The sequence below is a fragment of the Penaeus chinensis genome, chromosome 30, assembly GCF_019202785.1.
Source record: "Penaeus chinensis breed Huanghai No. 1 chromosome 30, ASM1920278v2, whole genome shotgun sequence".
Taxonomy (NCBI): Eukaryota; Metazoa; Arthropoda; class Malacostraca; order Decapoda; family Penaeidae; genus Penaeus; species Penaeus chinensis.
In genome coordinates, this window is record NC_061848.1 from 27,262,216 (window position 1) to 27,270,685 (window position 8,470).

Below are 8,470 nucleotides of genomic sequence, written 5' to 3' on the forward strand. Positions count from 1 at the left end.
CATGTGTGTGTGTCATGTCGAGTCTAAGGTGACAGTCGATAGCAAATAAATGCCACTTTTCAAACTTTTCACGTAGACAGGATGTATTTTTTATTTTTCTAATTATGAAATTATTTGTAGCTATCTTAGGGTACCTTTTAACTTTGTCTCCACTGTAGATTCAAGCATGATTTCACGTTTAGTTAAAACTCATCTTCTACCAAGAATGAAAATCACATAAAATCGCCAATATATGAAAACCACAAGATTTCATGCTAGCGTCGTTATGGTAAATATCCCCAAACTCAGAAAACGCTAAACGTAACGGTAAAATAGAATATCAGCTGTTTTTATTGGAAAAAGTTACTATACATATACATTTATTTGTATACATTTATATTATTTTTTTCACATCTCTCCAACCTACTTTGTTCTTAATTCCACAGAGTGCAGGCCAATCGATAACAATTTTTTAAAAGGGCAGTTATGATACTCTGTAGTATATAAATGTCATAAAATGTTCAAAACCTGTCATTTTCAACATAATCTTTGACGAATTCGAAGCAGCAGCAATCACATTATATATAGGCCTACCGCTTTCTTCATAAACAAGACTCGGAATTTACACAATATCGCTCAAAAGGGCGTGAGGGTGTGAAAAATAGTACATTCTAAGTGGAAGGGGACGTGGATGGGAATAAACATAACGAATGTGTTCAACAGAATCATACATTGTATGTAAATTAATGTGTAACATGTAAAACAATATATTCCATAAATCTTGATATTGCTGAAACTCACTCTCTTTATGATATTACAAGGATATATTCACGAGGCAGATGTATTTTATGTCTATCATACCATACATAATCATGATAGACATGAATGGAATCATACAGTGTGTGTGTGTGTGTGTGTGTGTGTGTGTGTGTGTGTGTGTGTGTGTGTGTGTGTGTGTGTGTGTGTGTGTGTGTGTGTGTGTGTGTGTGTGTGTGAGAGAGAGAGAGAGAGAGAGAGAGAGACGTACGGACATCCATGGTGGTGCTGATTGTCAAAGTTTCTCAAATACCCATGGATATCCTTAGCTGCCAACGACCTATTTGGCGTTATCGAAGCAGTAATGGTATTTATTGCCGAGAGCGACGAAGTTCCAACGCCAGGGTATCGTGCGAACCCAAAATCCAATTATTTCATACCTTCTATTTTTTTCCCTAGATAGGGGGTCAACTCCCCTGTACCCCCTTGTTAGCGACATGTATAAGGGTGGTGTTGTGGCACGAAATGACAGCCCCGTTGGAAAGGTGGCACGAAATAACAGCCCCGTGTTGGAAAGGTGGCACGAAATGACAGCCCCGTGTTGGAAAGGTGGCACGAAATGACAGCCCCGTGTTGGAAAGGTGGCACGAAATGACAGCCCCACGTTGGAAAGGTGGCACGAAATGACAGCCCCGCGTTGGGAAGGTGGCACGAAATGACAGCCCCGCGTTGGGAAGGTGGCACGAAATGACAGCCCCGCGTTGGAAAGGTGGCACGAAATGACAGCCTCGCGTTGGAAAGGTGGCACGAAATGACAGCCCCGCGTTGGGAAGGTGGCACGAAATGACAGCCCCACGTTGGAAAGGTGGCACGAAATGACAGCCCCGCGTTTGGAAGGTGGCACGAAATGACAGCCCCGCGTTGGGAAGGTGGCACGAAATGACAGCCCCGCGTTGGAAAGGTGGCACGAAATGACAGCCCCGCGTTGGGAAGGTGGCACGAAATGACAGCCCCGCGTTGGGAAGGTGGCACGAAATGACAGCCCCACGTTGGGAAGGTGGCACGAAATGACAGCCTCGCGTTGGAAAGGTGGCACGAAATGACAGCCCCGCGTTGGGAAGGTGGCACGAAATGACAGCCCCGCGTTGGGAAGGTGGCACGAAATGACAGCCTCGCGTTGGAAAGGTGGCACGAAATGACAGTCCTGCGTTGGGAAGATGGCACGAAATGACAGCCTCGCGTTGGGAAGGTGGCACGAAATGACAGCCTCGCGTTGGTAAGGTGGCACGAAATGACAGCCTCGCGTTGGAAAGGTGGCACGAAATGACAGCCCCGCGTTGGGAAGGTGGCACGAAATGACAGCCCCGCGTTGGGAAGGTGGCACGAAATGACAGCCTCGCGTTGGAAAGGTGGCACGAAATGACAGTCCTGCGTTGGGAAGGTGGCACGAAATGACAGCCTCGCGTTGGAAAGGTGGCACGAAATGACAGTCCTGCGTTGGGAAGGTGGCACGAAATGACAGCCCCACGTTGGGAAGGTGGCACGAAATGACAGCCTCGCGTTGGAAAGGTGGCACGAAATGACAGCCCCGCGTTGGGAAGGTGGCACGAAATGACAGCCCCGCGTTGGGAAGGTGGCACGAAATGACAGCCTCGCGTTGGAAAGGTGGCACGAAATGACAGTCCTGCGTTGGGAAGATGGCACGAAATGACAGCCTCGCGTTGGTAAGGTGGCACGAAATGACAGCCTCGCGTTGGGAAGGTGGCACGAAATGACAGCCCCGCGTTGGGAAGGTGGCACGAAATGACAGTCCTGCGTTGGGAAGATGGCACGAAATGACAGCCTCGCGTTGGGAAGGTGGGACAGGCTGCTGCGCGGCGAGGACGAGGGTCGTGCGAGGAGCGTTGGTGGAGGGGAGGTTTAAAGAAACGAACGATGGCCACATGTGCCCTTTTATTGAACAATTCAAATCCTTTTTCGAGGACCTGTCTTGTTTCCCAAATGTGAGTGATATTAATGTTGACGATTTAAAACCGTTCACCATTTCCTTCTTACTAATTACTTAGGTGTCAGTGTAATGAATATCATTGACATGGTATTGTGTGATCACTTAATGCAATTTTTCGCACCTTACAGCGAGCAGGCAGGTATTTCTAATTACCATACGATTATTGTTTGATTTAGCTAAGAGAGAGACATTTCCTTTAATTAAGTGATATAACTGGAGCTAGGCATGGCACCATTACGAGCTCACGGAACCCACAGGCAATATAAGTCTTTATAGAAAGCCGTGGGGTGGGTGATGCGGGATGCGTGGCGACCCGTCAGTAACATGCCCCAAGGCAATATCTGAACGATCTAACAACAAAGCAAGAGAAGTTCTCTGCAACAAATTCCAACGCATCACGCAGGGTTACATACGCATCCTTAAACTTCGCTTTACTGTCCACAGCATTTACTTCGTTTGTGTGGGCTTAGTCTGTCTGTGGAATGGGCCGGGTCGTGGGCGCCGCGCCTGCTGGAGCCGCCCTCTCGCCCAGCCGTGCGAGACGCAGCCGTTCAATACCTGGCAACGATTAGTGACGGAACACGCTGACGGTGTGGTAAAAAATACACAGGAAATCCTGTCAGATTTACTTTTTTATCACGTTTGTATTGTTTTTTAATTTTTCTGTTGCCTTTTTTTTATTCCATGTATATGTTTGTTTGTGTGTGTGTTTGTGTATGTGTGTGTGTTTGTGTGTATGTGTATATATATGTGTGTGTATGTGTGTATATATATGTGTGTGTATGTGCGTGTGCGTGTGCGTGCGTGCGTGCGTGCGTGCGTGCGTGTGTGTGTGTGTGTGTGTGTGTGTGTGTGTGCGTGCGTGCGTGCGTGCGTGCGTGTGTGTGTGTGTGTGTGTGTGTGTGTGTGTGTGTGTGTGTGTGTGTGTGTGTGTGTGTGTGTGTGTGTGTGTGTGTGTGTGTGTGTGTGTGTGTGTGTGTGTGTTTTACTTCTCTGAGAGGAGACGAAGAGATGTTTCTTGTTTTTGTTTTATAATAGAAGACGCGTCACGTCCTCGGTATCCATAGCAACAGAACACGAAATTTGGCTTAAACCACCGTAGACTTTGTAAGTAGCCATTCGAATTTTTCTTTCTCTTTCCTTCTTTTTTGTTCATTTATTTGTTTATTCATTTTTTTACTTGAGAATCTGTGGTGATTAGCTGAATGTATCATGTATAAAATCTCTTATCAGGTGACCATCATTTACCTGTCACCTTGTCCTTAGTCGCGAACCTATCACGTAAAAATCAGGCTGAACAGTACTAGAGGGTAGTATGGTAGTGAAAAGGGTAGAGAGGGAGCTGATGTGGTATTATATAAGGCAAAGGTTGTTATAAAGGGAAGGGGTTAAGGGAGTAGGGAGCATTATGATAAAATATTGTGGCGAAAACGGCAAAGATGAGTTTAACGATTAGGACACGTGGACAGCACGTAGACAAGAGCAGTGCTACTTTTATTCTTATTATTATGATTATTACTGTTGTTATTATCATTATTATTATCATTGCCATTGTTATTATTGCTATTCTTATTATTATTGTTATTGTTGTTGTTGTTATAAAGAATTATCATTATTAACAATGTTATGATTATGATTATGATTATTATTATTATTATCTCTTTTGTGGTTACTAATACTACCAATATTTCCGCCAATATTATTATTTCTGTCCAAGTGAGAAGTAGGCTAACTTATCTACTGGTTAACGAGTTTGTAACCTGAAATATGCAAAAAGCTTTTAGATTGGGATGAAAACGTGTGCAAGGGTTGCCCATGGGCTTGGAACCAGCTGACCAGAGTTTGGCAGATGTCTGTCAGGCCGACTCAGAATAAATTTAGAGGATCGTTCATCACAGCCAGACTGGGCATTACCAAGGGCTGCTAGATACCACTGTTCATTTTGGAATAATTAAAGGGTTAAACGTTTTGCTGTTCCTTTTTTTTTTTTTTTTTTTAAGAATGGTTTTATTATTGCAGATGGTTATTCCGATCAACTTTGCTGTTATCATCGCCCACCATTACTTGAACTTTGTTGGTAAACACCTGACCCCAGATCGGAGTTTGCTTCTCCTCAGTGGGAATCCTCTCTCCCAATGAGAAATAGGAGTATTTGGCTTCAATGAATGTGGTTTGGTCTTCCGTCATCTGATATGTCTGAAACCCTTTACATACATCTTTTGGGTGGTAGATTAAGTTATCTTGGTAATATGTACTCAAGGTTGCAAAGGGTAGATTTCATCACTTGAATTGGGTTCTAATTGCTTCCCTGCTGGGAATATCCTCCACATTAGTCGTTTCTCATATATCATGACATTTTGCTTTAATTCTGCTTTTGCAGGTGTGCAATTTTTCTAAAGGTTTACGGTGTAGGAGAGTGAGAACCAAGTAATTTGTTACCCTTTATCACTGTTGGTCTTATTTACAAATCAACTAATGGGAAAGGCATACTTCTCTATGCAATACTGTTTAAAGGACAAACATTTTTAGGACCCATGTGTAAATAGATACTTTAATGTGTTGTTAAATAACATAGACTGAAGACTTTCTCTGTGTGAACTACTAGATCACATTCAAAGCCAAATGTCAATCAATCAAAGAGCAATTATGTATATCACTGATGTTAATACGAATCACTGAGGTACTCTACTTCTTTCATTCTAGACTTCCCCTAACCCTGTGTACAAGGCATAGTATCTTTGTGCACTTAATTACCCTACCATCACTAGCATGGGGTTATTTACATATGAAATTACATAGGATTGAAAAGGTAAATACTCGTAAGAAGTTTTAAGCAGTAACTCTGTGGTGTATCAAGTGTTTAAATCCAGAATATTTGTGTGGCATGAGGGGATCTCAGTAAACATAAGATTGCATTTCAGGATTCTGGAAATCTATTTTATTTAATTCCTGGTACGTGGAGTAGGGTGAATATTTGAAGAAATTCTGGTCAGTGTTGTCCTTCATTTTGGTAAACTTTATGACCCCATAATTTCTAACGTCTATGTATTATTTTATTTTCAGCAAGAAATATACTGTATTCTAGATTTTCATCATGATTCATGTTTCTTGGCAATCTAATAGTAAAATCATAATTTTGTAAATTAAAGAAATGTGCAGTCAACAAATAGATTGGGTTTACAGCACTGACCTGTTACTGAGATATCATAAAAATGCAATTTATATGCATAATGAATAATGTTTGGAATCGTCCTTCTCAACTACTGATCAAGAGTTCAGGAATTATAAGTGTGATCCTCCCTCTTCAACTGATCTCTTCTATAGTAATATTCTATTTCTTTGGCTCAGACATTTTCAAAATACTTTGAGTTAGCTCTTCTTCCAGTAACATAAAAATAATAAATATTTCAATATACACATTTATTTACCGTTCACTTACAATAATTTCAATATGGAACACATTTAGGGCTCATGGGAAATCCCAAAGAAACAAATGACAATGCAGAATAACAACACGTTCTTTGAAGTCCTATCATCAAGGAACAATATATTATAACAACTATATTCAAATTATTTTACATACCATAAGTGCAGACTATTTCCCTCACAACTGCTTAGTCTAAAACTCAGTTTCAAATGTTAACTTTATTAGCAATATTTTACGTAGGTAAAATACTGATAAAAGGAAAATCTACAACAGAAATGGAGAGAAAAACAGAAGTACATGGTACATGTTTCCTTGGGCTTTTCCACCAGTCACGTCCCGTCGTGGCTGTATCAAATGCTTCTTGTTCTCAAATCTATAATGGTCTCCCTTCTCAACTGGAAGGGTAAGCTTTTAAGTCCTCCATTTCAAAGTTTCTCCATTTATCCACAAATAACACAATGTCATCAAAGAGCTCTGCTACAACATACTGTCTCCTTTTCTCCCTTCAGAAACCTGAATGATGTGGTTATTAAGAGTAGTGTCACATGAATAAAATTGGAAGAAAAAATATCAAGTTTAAATCTTACCCAACCAGCTTGTTTCCCAACTGCTTGTTTTTTTTAAAGGATGTCATATTTTAATTGATCATTTCCAATTTGTTCTGTTCTGGATGTCACTTAGAGTTTGTGCAGGCAGTTGCACGTGTTGGCTGCTGCGTACATGAAAACAACCCCTTCGACACTTTACAATGTACTTCAAGGGGGGTGGACTTAAAATTCCAATTGAGTAATGGCTGACACTTGTCTCACACCTATTCTACGTATACCGACACAACAGACTTCAACAACATGAGTAACAATTCATCAACCTCCTTGTTTGAGATTACGTCTGCGACTTTCTGTCTGAGCCGCATGTAAGGCATAACTGTAGAATACCTTACTGCTCTGAAATTCACCTAAAATCAACTTCAAATATATATATATATCTAAATTTAAGACTCAAAAATAAATGGCTGTCACAAAAGAAGGGGCAAAGGGGAGAGGAGGGGAAGGGAAGGGAAGGATGGGTACAAGAGGGGAAAGAAGGGCTTTGAGAGTTAACAGCTCCATTTTTTAAACCAATTTAGAATTTGCAAATATAGATGCCTCATTTACAAGCTCTAGCAAAAATCCCAAAAAGCAAAGTTCTACATCAAGCAAAATAATAAACCTGCTACATGTCCAAATGGAATGTTTCAAGTAAGTCTTTATATAAAACTCCCAAGCTATACGCTTAGGCATGGGAAGAGGGGACATGTAGCCAAAAGGGGGGTGCAAGTTCAGCTGACTAGGCTGGTGCTGTAATCTATGAAGGAAATGACAGATTTTCAGACTAAAACATGCTGTTAACTCTTTGTCCTCCTTGAAAAACAATGGTATAAACTCTAGGCCTTGCTTGGAAAAACAAAGGCTTAGTGCAAACACCACCTTACATCCCCATTCCGAAATATCACTGGCTCTGGTCTTTTGTGATTCCATTAACATACTAGAAAACCTCACAGGACATCTGATTATATTTAATTTAAATTTCTCTTATTTTACTAGTACCTCTCTAAACACATATCTTTAACCAGTTGATATTATAATATTTACAATTTACAATTTTATAGTACTTACAGCAAGAATTACAAAGCTGCAAATCAGACACACACTTACAGTCATGCAGAAACACATACATACACATGCACAGACACAGCTTTGTATTACCATAATCTATGAGCTTGTCGTCTTCAATTCAATAAATTGAAAAGCAATTATATGCAATCTGCAGGCTTTTCAGAATTTTTACACCTCCCCAGATGCAAGGTGAAAGTGACACACTCTAAGCCCCGTGATAGTGGTCATGCAAGATGACACATACAGAAATGCTAATAACACTTGCAAGGATATGGTGACATCTGTTAAAAGATCCGAGTATGGTAAGAGACCACAACATGACAGTGAGGTTACAACCAGCTGTTCGACCTGTACAGTGTAAATATGGAGCAAGGTAAGAAGAGTTTCTGAGTCTATCCCATGCATCTCCTTAACAAATTTTGCATTCCTTTCTCAATGACTCCTGCCATGCTAATAAACTAATACATTTATACCAAATATTCATTTTGCCATTAAGAAGTCAGCAAAGAGCAGAGCATAAACCAGTCTTTCAAAGACGGCCACAATTTATTTCCTAATCTGATGAAGACAGTGAAGTGGAATACTTGCATATCTTTAACATTTCAACCCAAACAAATTTTACAACTCACTGGGAATTTTAAAAAA

At 40.8% G+C, this 8,470-nt stretch overlaps 1 protein-coding gene across 3 annotated transcripts in view; it reads right to left on the reverse strand.

Moving 5' to 3' along the window:
* Window positions 1-6,148: 6,148 nt before the first annotated feature.
* LOC125041425 (AP-2 complex subunit alpha-like) overlaps window positions 6,149-8,470 on the reverse strand; it is a 51,990-nt gene continuing 49,668 nt past the window's right edge. For all 3 annotated transcript variants that reach the window (XM_047636381.1, XM_047636380.1, XM_047636382.1), the window contains exon 20: window positions 6,149-8,470. This exon is cut by the window's right edge and continues 1,787 nt beyond it. The gene's annotated coding sequence lies outside the window, so the exon portion shown is untranslated.